Here is a 13,004-nt window from a genome sequence, read left to right on the forward strand (position 1 = left end):
GTGTCGTGTGGAAATCACGTGACTGTCACAGGTCGGTGTCCAGGAGCGAAGTCTTGCTGGAGCACAGCCACGTCCGTTCCCTCTGCACCGTCCACAGCTGCCCGACGGCAGCAGCGCTGGGAGGCTATAGCAGACACCCTACGAGCCACAAAGCCCGGAAGACGTACCGTCTGGCTCTTTGCAGGAAGCCCGTCGAGCCCCAGCTAAGCGACGACGAAGGCCGTGTCCGGACCCAAGCGTGTATACACACGTGTGGGCAGTGTGTTTCTTCCTAGGCCTGCCGGTGTCCCCAGAGGACACTTGGAGGTCACACGGGGCTAAAGCTCATGTCCTAGAGCTCGCTGTCCACCCCATGAAGGAGGAAAGGCCTTGACTGGACAAAGGGCCCCAGAAAGGGCACCCAGCGGGACAGCTCCCCCACAGCGCAAGTGCAATTACACAAAGCCCGAATGACTCAGAACCCAGGGCGCCGGGTGTCAAGGAGGGGCGTGAGGGGCGCATTTCGAAGGCATACACCAACACGGCTGATGAAGCTGGAAGCAGAGGTGGCTCCAGAGCAGAGGAGGGTGGGGTCTTTTCACACGACGAGGGCGGCCGGGACCAAGCGGTGAGGGGTCTCAGGGCCCAGGCTAAGCACCCCATGGGCCCAGGTCTGAATCCCAGCTCTGTCCTTCGATACCTGTGAGGCTCGGAGGGGGCACATACCCTCTGGACCTCATCTCCCCCAGCGTCTACTCTGAGGGCTCCGGTCAGGAAAAGAGAAAGTTCGTGAAGCAGCCAGGACCGACTCCAACGCGGGGCGTGTGCTCAGGACGTTGTGAGCTGGGTAATCATTGCTACCATTTGACACGTAACGTTACCTCGGCTTCACGAGTACAACAGAAGGACTTGATGTTTGTCTGTATTGTGGAGGGGTCACCAAAATGCCCAGTGAACATCTGTCACTGCACAGCCACAGTTTCTTTTCTTGTATCTTAAAAGTCATTCCCGTCTTTCTTACTCGGCTCCTCTCCAGGCCGGCTGGCAAAGCCTGGTCCTCCTCCTCCCGGGAGACAGCACCTCACTGTTTCCCCCGAGAGGAGCCTGGATCTCCGGCCCTCGGGGCCGGCCTGCTGGGACGTTGCTTTGGGACATACACGGAGCCTCTGCCCCCGTTTCCACTTTTAAGATTCACTCAGTTGGCATCTTTCATATACACCACACAGTATCAACATCTTTTCAAACAGACGCAGAGGTGATGTGACCTGCCCGAGGCCGCCCAGCAAGATACAGCCGACCTGAACAGACCTGGGCCTTCTGACACCAGATCCATTCACGCGCGTGCCCTGGGGAGGGGGCCTTCCACCCCCACCGGACGGGTGGTGGCAGAGCCGGCCTCCTGGAGGGTGGGCACCAGATCAGGCACTTCAGTGGGGCTTTGAAGGGGCCGATCTTGACAGTAGGTGCGGGGGCTACCCTCCAGGGATGGCAGAGGAAGCCCAGGGCAAGGAGGTGTGAGCAGCACGGGGGACAGCAGGGTCACGGGGGTGGTGGGCAAGCAGCCAGGGTGGAGCTTCCAGCCCGGCAGCCACAGTCACACTAAGATCAGAGCAGCCCCTGAACAGACCGGCGATCCAGCTGGGGGTCAGGCCTGCGTGGGCACAGGGTGGTGACACGGTCCCTGCTCAGGAGCAGGGGTGGCTCTGGGCTTGGACGGCCTGGCACAGAGTCCTGCTCACTCCTCCTCGGCTGTGTGACCTCGGGAAGGTCCAAAACCTCTCCGGGCTTCAGATCTGGGTAATCACGACCTGTGACCCCCGGGCAGTTGTGACCACGAAGCGCGATGAGACGGGAAACAGGGGCAGAGGCTCCGTGTATGTCCCAAAGCAACGTCCCAACAGGCTGGCCCCAAGGGCCGGAGATCCAGGCTGCTCCCGGGGGAACACTGAGGTGCGGTCTCCTGGGAGGAGGAGGACCAGGCTTCGCCAGCCGGCCTGGACAGGAGCCGAGCAGGAATGACAGAGAGCGGCCCCAACCAGCCCGGGCACCAGATTGATGGGGTGGAGGCCTGACCCGGGGCCGCAGAGTCGGGATGCATCAACATCGCGAGGGCATCTTTTCCTCATCACTCAACTCCTAACGGGATGACAGCTGGGATTCAATACAAAGTCATCTCCAGCCCCATTACGGCCCCAGCAAGATGGCTCCAAATTAAATCTAACAGTCAATGAAATCGTCAATATTTAATTTACTCATTGCAGGTGGCAATTCAGCCCTCGCGACGCTATTGTTTAATGGCAGAAATATTGGGATTTATCACGCATTACGGGACTCAGAATTGCCAGGCTCTCTCAGTGAGGCCGCCGCCGCCGCCGCCCAGGGGGTGGAGCCCTGGAGGACCCTCCACGCAGGGCCACTGCCGGACCCTCCCAGGGCAGGGCTTCCCATTTCTGAATCCACTGGGCCCTTTTTTGGGAAACCGGACACTTGGCAAGAATTAAGGGGTGGGTGGTCCCTCCTGATCATCTCAGCCCCCGCCCCCATCCCCTGGCCTGCTCTCCCCAGAGCTGGGAGCGGCGGGAGGAAGTGCTTTCCTGCGGGCAGCACCGCAGGTGCTTGGAGCACGGCTTCATCACCCCGCACTCTGCTTCCCCAGGTGGGAGCCGTGCCCGGAGGCGCTGCCCCAGCCGCCCGGCGCCCTCCCGTACATCCTTCCTGCCCCCTCCCTCCCTGGGCTTCCTCCCGTCCTGCCCACCACCCAGGCTGCTTCCCTGGACCTACAGTGACATCCAGGCCCACCTCTGCTGTTCTGCAGAGGGACCACACCCCAGGACCCCGGGCTGCGAGCACAACCAGGTCCGCATCAGCGCTTTCATGGGTCAAGCACAGGACTGAGCTCTTTACAAGGGTTAAAGTGAAACGGAAGTTGCTCAGTTGCATCCGACTCTGAGCAACCTCATGGACTGTAGCCCACCAGGCTCCTCCATCCATGGGATTTTCCAGGCAAGAGTACAGGAGTGGGTTGCCATTTCTTTCTCCGGAAGATCTTCCTGACCGAGGGGTCGAACCCAGGTCTCCCACACTGCAGCAGACGCTTTACTGTCTGAGCCGTCAGGAAAGTAACTCTCTTTAAAAAGCTTTTCCCCCCTGACTGCGTGTGTGCATGCTCAGTCGCTTCAGTCGTGTCTGACTCTCATGTGACCCCATGGACTGTAGCCTGCCAGGCTCTTCTGTCCATGGGATTATCCCGGCAAGAATACTGGAGTGGGTTGTCATTTCCTCCTCCAGGGGATCTTCCTGACCCAGTGATCAAACCCGAGTCCCCTGTGGCTCCTGCACTGGCAGGTGGATTCTTTACCACTGAGCCACCTGGGAAGCCCTTCCCCTGATCACTTGCACGAAAAACCTTATGAACCACAAGCAGGTTCACGCAGGGAGTGATGGGAGTCTGGGGAAGGGCTGGTGTGCAAGGCCCTATGCACTTTGCTCCTGCTCTTCCACGCCGCCTCCAGGGGGAGTGTCTAAGTTAACTTCTGCTGTGGTCTGGTTGCTAAGTGGTGTCCGACTCTTTGCCACCCCATCGGCTGTGGCCTGTCAAGCTCCTCTGCCCATGGGATTTTCCAGACAAGAGTACTGGAGTGGGTTGCCATTTTTCCTTCTCATCTCCTGCACTGGCAAGAGGATTCTCTAGCACTGAGCCGCCTGGAAGTCCCCCAAATAAGCCTGTATTTGCATTTAAATAGCGCGTGTCCATGATCAAGTCAACTCTCCCTCTCTCACAGCTGCTTTCCTGCCTGGAGTTTTCACTGAGTTGGTTTTCTCCGATCCTCTTGCTACTTTTTCCTAAATTCCCTGACCGAATTAGAAAACCCTTCTCTGTACGACCAGGTGCCAGTTCCTTTTTTTTTTTCTTCTGGAAGCTTCCATCTCCTGCTCCAACCAAAATGGGCTTCTTTCTCCCAAGGTTACGGGGTCCCCCTCTCTTGCACTTAGATGTCCTGAAGATGAGGAAACTGAATTCTCTGGCTGCAAGTTGCTCACTCCAGGCCTCACCTCATCACAGAATCGAGGTTTTGCTCAAAGCCAAGCCCCCCGCCCCCGCAATCGGGGACCCTCTGCCAGCCCCTGCTTCATCTGAGGACGAGAAGGGAAGGGTCATGTCAGCCGGGACCCAGGGAGTGAGGCAGCTGCTGATGAGCAGAGGGTGCAGGTCACCAGGGAACACAGCCACGAGGGCGCCCTGGATACAGCGACTCGCTGTTCCAGCACCGACGGATTTGTTTGCCTCCAGCAGGAAGGTAACTGCTACGAAAGCGCCTGCAGAGAGCTGGTCTGGTGGCCCCGAGGTGGCTTGATGGGGGTTTCTCTAAGCCTTTCCTGGCAATCATAGTCATCACCACCACGGCCGCCGTCGTCCCGGGTCAAAAGGGCAGCTCAAGGCAAGAGTGATACCCAGGCGCTTCCTAAGCAGCCAGGCAGAGTTCAGTCGCTACCTGCTCGCGAAGCACAGACTTCACTTTAATTTCAGTGCCCAAGGCCTTTCCCTGACATCAGGACCATCGCAGGGGGCGGGGGGGCGGGCACAGAGGGGGGTTTCTGACTGATGTCCCTCCAGGCCCGGGCCCCAGAAACATGTACGGGGCAAACACCCCCAAAGTTCAAAGAGGCCCCCCAAGCCCTCTGCTCGGGCCTTCTCTCTCCACGTGGAGTAGGAGACAGGACCAGCCCCACAGGCATTTTTAGAGATTAGTTTTGTGATCGTAAGGGTGACCTGCCGTCAGCTCAACTCTCTGGATCCCTGGTGACGGAGAAAGGCCTGGCAGACCGAGGGCATCACAGTTCTTCCCCGAAAGGGCACTGGCTCCCGCCTAGAGCCCCGCCGTGTCCGGCTGTGTCAGAACCCGGACGCCCGGCTTCTCTTTAGCACCGGGAAGTCAATGAGGAGACGTCTGGCCAGACTGTGGCCGTATTCTACGATTCCTGATGGAGGTCCCGGCCCCTTGTCGTCTCCCTACATGGTGTTTACCGACCACCCCCCACCCGCCCCCTGAGACACGCTCCACAGTCAAGCCCCGCTTCTAACGGAGGGCTCCCGCCCCGAGAGAAGGCAAGGACCCTGTGCGGCCCACCTGCAGGCCCCATGAACTGCCCACCCTCCCCACCACCCTGGCCCTTCTCACCGGGGCTCAGGCCTGACCCCTGGGCGTCCCCCCCATACCCGCTTCTCCAGCAGGAAGACAACGACCCCTGCCCCACTCCACAGAAGAGCCCCGTTCCCTGTGCCCACATTTAAACGAACCCATTATGCTAATGTCAGCCTTGATGATTAATAACTACATTTTAAAGGGAGATACCTCCCAGGGTGAGATCTTTGGGGGACAGTTCTTGCCTGCAGGCAAAGTTCTAATGTGGCTTTAGACAAGAAACGGGTCTTCTTGATTTATTCATTTGTGTGGGATTGGGGGGGCGGATAACGGAGAAGGCAATGGCACCCCACTCCAGTACTCTTGCCTGGAAAATCCCATGGACGGAGGAGCTTGGTGGGCTGCAGTCCATGGGGTCGCTGAGAGTCGGACACGACTGAGGTACTTTGACTTTTCACTTTCATGCACTGGAGAAGGAAATGGCAACCCACTCCAGTATTCTTGCCTGGAGAATCCCAGGGATGGGGGAGCCTGTTGGGCTGCCGTCTATGGGGTCGCACAGGGTCGGACAGGACAGGAGTGGCTTAGCAGTAGCAAGGGGGGATAAAAGCCGCCAGTATCCCCAGGTACGGGCCTGAGTCACCTGCGGCCCCCAGGGAGAGACCCCCCGCTGGGCCTGTTGGAGACGCACCGATGGCAGAGCTTGAAGCCGCCTCTCAGGATGGTTCTCACAGCACAGCCTGTCACCTACACTCACTGCTTTCCGCTGTGTGAGCCCGGACAAGCGCCTTCACCTCTCTCATCTGTTTCTTATCCATGTGCTGGAGACGAGGTGACTGGGAAAGGATGCACCCCCACCCCATCCCCAGCTGCCCCCCACCCCGCACACACCACTTCCTCCCATGGGAGCGGGAGCCCCAGCCGGGAATCTAATTTCCAAGGGCCTCGCTTCCACGGGCCCGTTCACCTGTCCATCAGGAAGGCAGAGCCGTCTTCAGTGGAGCTAAGGCGCACGGGGCTGGGCTGGGCGCTTCCAGAAATACCTTCACACGGCCTTTGAGGACGACTGGGCAGGTGTTTTGTAGAAGGCTCTTTGCCTGGGGTTTGTCTGCTCTCTCTCTCTCCTCTTTAGATTGGGGTACCAGGTATTGGGGGGACAAACAGAAATGAGAAATGCCCTTCGCATCCCCTCCCATCAGGCACGTGCCACCAACCTGACCCAGCTCTGTGACGCTGGCCTCACTCACCTGGCTGAGGTGTGACTGTGCGGCGTCCGCGCTGCAGAATCAGAAAGGGTCACACCTAGAGCTCACACTGTTAAGGGGTGGGGGCCCACCTTCTTCAGGGCAGAGTATCGATGTAATTTACTTGGTGTTCTTCTGCCTGGGTCAAAGTTGTCTCTTCTCGTTCATTTTTTAATCTTTCTTTATGTGGCTGCATCGGGTCTTCGGTGTGGGGCACAGGCTCTAGAGAGTGGGCTCAGAAGCTGTGGCTCACAGGCTTAGTTGCCCTGCGGCACGTGGGATCTTCGCAGATCGGGATCGAACCCGAGTCCCCTGCATTGGCAGGCGGATTCTTAACCACTGGACCACCAGGCTAGTCCCTCTCCTTCATTCACTTATTTAGTCACTTATTATTAGCACGGACTGACATTTATTTCACACTGAGGTTTGTGATCCCAAAACCGTATTTTGTTGCTCAAACTGCCCCAGCAGTAGCCCCGGGATGCTCTGAATTGGCTCCTGCATCCCCTGGATACACCCCCATCGCGATGCTGTTTCTGGGACTACACGATGCTCAGCTGCCAGGTACCCATCACGGGATGCTCTGAAGGTCAAGGAAACTTGCTGTGGTCCCAGTCACCCCCGGCTCCGTGGAGGCAACAGACAAGGGTCCGAGCTGCACGGGCTCCACGCGATGGTTGTGTGGTCTGGCCCGGCTCCCGTCAGGCAGCAGGAGACCTCCAGACGCCGGGTGTCTCCAGCACCAAGGACACCTGGCAGGCAGCGGCACCAGCTAACGACTGCGGGGTTCCTGCCCCCTCGGACCCCCCACTGCCCACAGTGCCTGCTCCATCAGAAGCCGGACATGGCACATGAGCCGTGGAGTCAGAGGGTCCAAGCTTCAACCTCCGGACCTATGCTCACCACCGGCAAACGGAGCTGCTTGAGGCTGACAAGAGGTCAGCGTGTGACGGCTGGGAAGCCAGGAGGAGCTTGACGATAATCAAGTCTAGCGTTTGCTTGCCACGTGCACCCATATGGGATGAATCTCCACCGCCTCCTTTGTCCCTTGCCACAGTCCTACAGAGCAGGGGTCCCCGACATCTGGGGTCTAACACCTGATGATCTGAGGCAGAGCTGCTGTAATAATAATAGGAATAACGTGGACAATACATGTAATGCACCTGAATCACCCCCAAATCAACGCTCCCCCATACCCGGTCCGTGGGAAAACTGTCTTCCACGAAACCAGCCCCTGGGGTCAAAAGGACTGTGGACCAAGGCTGCAGAGGCCCAGTTACAGATAAGAAAAGGGAGACACAGAGAGGCTAATTAACTGGCCCAAGGACATCCCACTACTAAACGTCAGAGCTGAGACTTGAACCGTGCCTCGTGTCTCCGTGAGCTCTGGAAACTGTTGGGGTCATGACTCTGTGGCCCTCACATACCCTGACAGCACAAGCATCTCAAGGAATTGCAGGAAGTGAGCTCTGCAAAGGCCTCCAGAGACCAGATCCTTGGGAAAAGCAGGGCCCAGAGACGCTGTGCGGCCAGCCCAAGGGCACCCAGCCAGCACAGCAGAAAGCTAGGAGGGCACGCCTGCCTCACCGCTCAGCACACTCACCTCTAAGAGGGAAGATTAAAAGGGTCCTAATGGCGAAAAGGGGCTTCCCTGGTGGCTCAGAGGTTAAAGCGTCTGCCTCCAATGCAGGAGACCCGGGTTCGATCCCTGGATCGGGAAGATCCCCTGGAGAAGGAAATGGTAACCCATTCCAGTCTTCTTGCCTGAAGAATTCCATGGACGGAGAAGCCTGGTAGGCTACAGTCCACGAGGTCGCAAAGAGTCAGACACGACTGAGCAACTTCATTCACTTAATGGCAAAAAGACCGGCAAATCCTGACCCACCCCATGTTCGAGCCCCTGGATTCCTTTCCTGCACTCTATTTTCTCAGAATGGACTCCAGCAGTCCCCAGTCCACTCTGCAAGGCTACTGGGAAGATGCTGGTACAACTCCAGAGTCAGCATCTGAGACAGGTGAAGGCGGGGCTGGGCAGGGCCAGGTGTGCGGGGAGGCAACCCCCCCCACCGCCTGCTGCATAACCACCAATGACTCACCAACGCTGACCCCTCAGGTCAACTCAGGACGGCACCTGCAGGCCACCTCTCGCTGGACTGACAAGTGACCTCTGCACTGCTGCCACGCTCAACAACAGCAATTGCTCTGCTGGACTCACCCGCCCTACCTGCAGCTGTGGACTCAACAGGTAAAGGTGGGCTGGGCACCTGTGTGGTCAAGGCTCCTCCAGATGCTCTGATACACCCACTCTCAGAGCAGCCCTGGGGACCATGCTAGACATCTGAGCTCTGCCTCTGCTTCAAGAGTTCCCCACCTTGCCCTGGGGGCAAGTCAGGATGGAAGGGGCTCCTAACACACCCCGGGAAACCTTCATTCACCGTGTTTCCTCATTCAGCACCCCCACTCCATGCCCCAAGGCCCATTCACTGTGGGTGCCTCTCAAGTCCCTGGGAAATGGCCCCCCTCCCTGCACCGCGGCTGGTTTCAGGTTTTCAGCCTCTTGCAGGGGCCAGTGAGGGCTGGCCGGCCTGGGGCGGCGCTGGAGGCAGTGTGCCCGAGGTACCCTGCGCCCAAGGCAGATCCTCCAGAGTCAGGAGGATGGAAAGAAGGGGTGAGCCGCCCTGGGCAGTGTGTCCACTGTGTGCACCACTGCCCCCCGGAACCCCTGGGGGCCTCCAGGACCCAATATAGCCCTGATCACCTCCAGACACTCAGTGTCTTTGGGGAGTCTGCTCCCCCACTGCTGGAGAACACAGGCCCGCCTGTGTCTCTGTCTTGAGGAACCCGCCCCTCTGCCACCATATGCCCAGTAGACACTCTGTTCCCTGGGGCACTGTCCCTTGCATCTGCACTCACCCTTCCCACACAGGGGCTGGGTCTGTCTCCCTGGCTGGACCGAGGGCTCCCTAAGAGGTGCTCCATCCTACACGCCTTGCACCCCACCTGGGCTCTGGACAGGCGCCCCACAGCTGCTGACACACAGAATCTGCGACGCTAAGCATTGCCAGGTGAGGGGGCGGTGGGGGGGGGGTGAGGGGGAAGGTCCAGTAGGCTCGCGAAGGGGGCTCCTACCCTGTGGCAGCGACCGCTTTGGAGCCCCGATGCCATGTCATTCACGTTCTCCAACTCCCTGAAGGACTGGGGCAGGCAGTGGGGTCTTACAGGAGCCCTCAGAGCAGAAAACATTAATGAGAGAGAAAGGCTGGGCTTTGAAATTCAAATGCCTCTGCATTCTTCATCAACTTCTTCCAAGATGACTATGATTCAGATTGCTTTTTCCAGACCTAATCGCTTTGATGCTGTTAATGAAAATATGAAAAGGTGATTAAGGAGAACTCTTTTTTTTTTCCCTCTCTCTCTCTTTTTTTTTTTAACTTTGGGGAAATGTATAATGAGTTCTGGATGTGGGCATATCTTGGTCTATTATGCATTTCATCATTTTGTTAAGTGGGGGGAACCTTGAAAAGCCAAAGAAGTGTGGGACCTAGTCCTGGCTGAGCTGACTTTCCGAGGGGAGGGAGGAAACAGCTGGGGGCTCTTAGGCCCACCTGGTTGAACCCAAACTCCTCCACATGGCTCAGCTCAGGACTGCTCAAGTGAGTCGGTGCAGAGCTGGCCTGTGCAAGCCTTCAGTCAGCCAGTCAACAAACACTGAAGGAGCACTTCCTTGGTGCCTGGCCCTGGTGGAGCTGACCCCCGGGACTAACATGATCCCAGCCCTCTCCCTCTCCATCAGTGCACACCAGAGCTGTGTGGGTGTTTGTTTGCTCCAAAAGAAAGGAAGCTCCTTTCTCAGCAGTGATGGTGTCTTTGCTGCCAGACAACTGGGGCCCCAGGAGAGGCTGGGCCCTGACAAGTCAAAGGATAGGGGGCAGGGAACAGAGGCAGGAGAGGAGGCTGCCTGGACAGACATACAGGTAGCTCCAGAGAATCATGGCTTACCAGGACCATAGCTGGGCAACTGGTCACTGGCAGGAATGCTTAAATGGTAACTTCAACAAATTGCTGGAGTCTCAGTGGAGAAGAACTTGAGAGTGAGAAACTCCTAGGGGCCAGTCTAAAAAGGGAGGCCCCATATTTGGGGGTTCTACCTCCAGGAATCTCATCAGGTTCTCACAGTAAACCTGAAGAAAAATCCTCTCATGCCTGGTGAGGGGAGGGAAGAAGTAACTATCTTGAAATACAACATATAGCAAGCACCTACTGTGTTCCCAGCTTTGGCAAGACATCTTGAGACGGATGGAGCACCATGGGAGGAAGGTGTGGCCCCTGCTCCTAGAGCCATGCAACCAGCTGGGGAAGATCTAGCCCAGCATGGTGAAGTCAGGGAAGCCTTCTCAGAGGAGGTGCCAAAGTCAGTTTTTAAAGGATTAGCAGGAATGTTGGAGGAGGAAGGAAAGGACGACACAGACAGAATGAGCAGAAACAACACCAAGTGCGTATGTTTCGGATGCTGATCAACCATCCAAGGCTATGGCTTGGCAGGAGGAGTTGTGTCCCTGGAGCCCTGGCCTAAGTTGACCCCTTCTTGCCTGGAAGCACAGGAAGCACTGGGTTGGGGTCACAGCAGGTGTGAGGGCAGACAGGCGTGAAACATCAGTTCCATCCTTGGCCCCCCAGTGTTGGCGTGTGATGGTGTAAACACGCATGTGTGTAAGGACACGGAGTCTCATGAACATGCCCCGATGTGACCCACGCTTATACTCTCACAGACACAACCCACACACCCAGATGTGCTGGTGCCATGCAGGACGGACCCCCGCAGCCCTGGACTAAGGTTGAGCTTTGTCGCCAAATGCACTGTCCCCACAGCTGGTCACTTCCAGCCCTTGTCACCACCTCCCCAGCTTTGACTCCAGTGTATGTCACATCAGGCTAGAAATCAAGGAGAAAGAAGGCTAGTTCTTCAAACAGCGGGAATCCTTCCACCCATGCTGGGCTCACGGTGCGAAACAGAGCTGCCCAGTGTGAATGTGACTGAGACTTAATAAGGCCAGGGTGGATATGGAGACATAGATGCCAACCCATCTGTTTCAATTAATGGTATGTGTTCCTTGTTATTGAGAGTTTAGATCATATAACACTCCCAGTACCCAACCGCTAAACAAACAAAAAAGAAACATATGTTAACAAACGGGTCTGCCTGTGACTAGAAGCAAATGCCCCAGAATTTATTGTAACTCTTTGACCGCACCACACAGCATGCAGGATCCCCCGACCAGGGATCGAACCCGCACCCCCTGCAGTGGAAGCGCAGAGTTTTAACCACTAGACTGCCAAGGAAGTCCCAAACACCCCAGAATTTAACACTGAGAGAATCCTCTCCTGCACAGATGACTCCCCACGCTCACCTCTGTCCTCAGGCCTCCTCCCAGCCACACGGGACAGAGAGCTTGCTTCCTCGCATCACTAAGAAAAAATAGAGCTTTTCAGAAGCCGCTGCCACCATCACCACGTGCACCAAGCCACCCTCTCCAGAGTCTGAGGGTGCAGGGTCCGAGCTCCTGGCTGAGACACCTCTGCTCCCCGTACCTACCCCACACCTGGGACAAGCCTCAGGTGATGCTGCCACCTGCTTGGCCTTGCCCTCCTCTGGCCACCCTGAAGCTGGTCCTGAGCAGGAAGTGCAGGTGACGGACGGGCCATAGTGGGGTTCCTGTTTGCTCGGCCCGCTGTGCCAGCAACCTAGGAAGTCTGTGACAGGCCTGGTGACACCAGTCACCACTCATGGCACCCGCTCCCCCATGTGACATGAAACCCACGAGCAGGACGATCTGGCCTCTCCCACTCTGACCTGCCCACCCCAGCCCCCTTGACCACCCCCAGAGCACGTGCTGGGGACCATGGCAGTAGCCCCCCTGCTCATAGCCCCCTACCAGGAAGACAGGAGGGAACTGAGGATCCAGAGCCCTGAGAATATGCCCGAGCCCACACAGCTAAGAATTCCAAGAGGCAGGATTCCAACCCGGGTCTCTAGGCTCCAGTCGTCCTCCCCCACGGCAATGGGGCCCCTCCGAAAGCGGCCGCGCGAGCGCTGTCCGCGGTGCTGAACCGTCGCAGGCACGGCCGCCCTCCTACCGGGCTTGCAAAGGTTCCTTCTCACCTTGCCCAGGAGGGGGCGCTAATCAGTTTTGCGTCATTTCCAGAATTCCTGTTGGTTAAAGATCTAAATTGTGGACTTCATGTTACTTTAGGGAAAAAAGCAAATTTATGATTTATGTACCACCACAGGGCAGACACCCCACAGCTGGCTTCGTACACTTTTGACCATTCTGTCCTATTTCCAGAGTTACACAATGTTTTTCCTCTAGTAACCAGGAGCTGCCCTGTTGCCCAAGGTTTTATGGCCACGGACAGCCCTGACCCGTTTGCCTAAGCTCAAAATCTCACAGTGAGTTTGAGGTAGGACGCCCCATACGGCAGTACATGTTTAGAACACTTGTTTTTATTAAGCACTGAAGAGATATTAGAAATAATAAAATGTGTGGCATTTAAAGAACAACAGTATCATCTGTAAACAGCCCAGCTTAAGAAAAGGAACACCAGTTTTGAAATACTCCTGCCTGCCTTCCCTACTTCC

General features: G+C 57.0%; 1 protein-coding gene and 1 non-coding gene across 3 annotated transcripts in view; one reads left to right on the plus strand and one right to left on the minus strand.

Annotated features, from left to right (window-relative positions):
* PHF21B (PHD finger protein 21B) overlaps positions 1 to 13,004 on the minus strand; it is an 89,009-nt gene that overhangs the window by 46,482 nt on the left and 29,523 nt on the right. The window lies entirely within an intron of this gene.
* TRNAW-CCA (transfer RNA tryptophan (anticodon CCA)) lies at positions 8,016 to 8,087 on the plus strand. The gene has a single exon. It is a non-coding gene; the product is annotated as a tRNA-Trp (tRNA).

The sequence above is a fragment of the Bos indicus genome, chromosome 5 (assembly GCF_029378745.1).
Source record: "Bos indicus isolate NIAB-ARS_2022 breed Sahiwal x Tharparkar chromosome 5, NIAB-ARS_B.indTharparkar_mat_pri_1.0, whole genome shotgun sequence".
NCBI lineage: Eukaryota > Metazoa > Chordata > Mammalia > Artiodactyla > Bovidae > Bos > Bos indicus.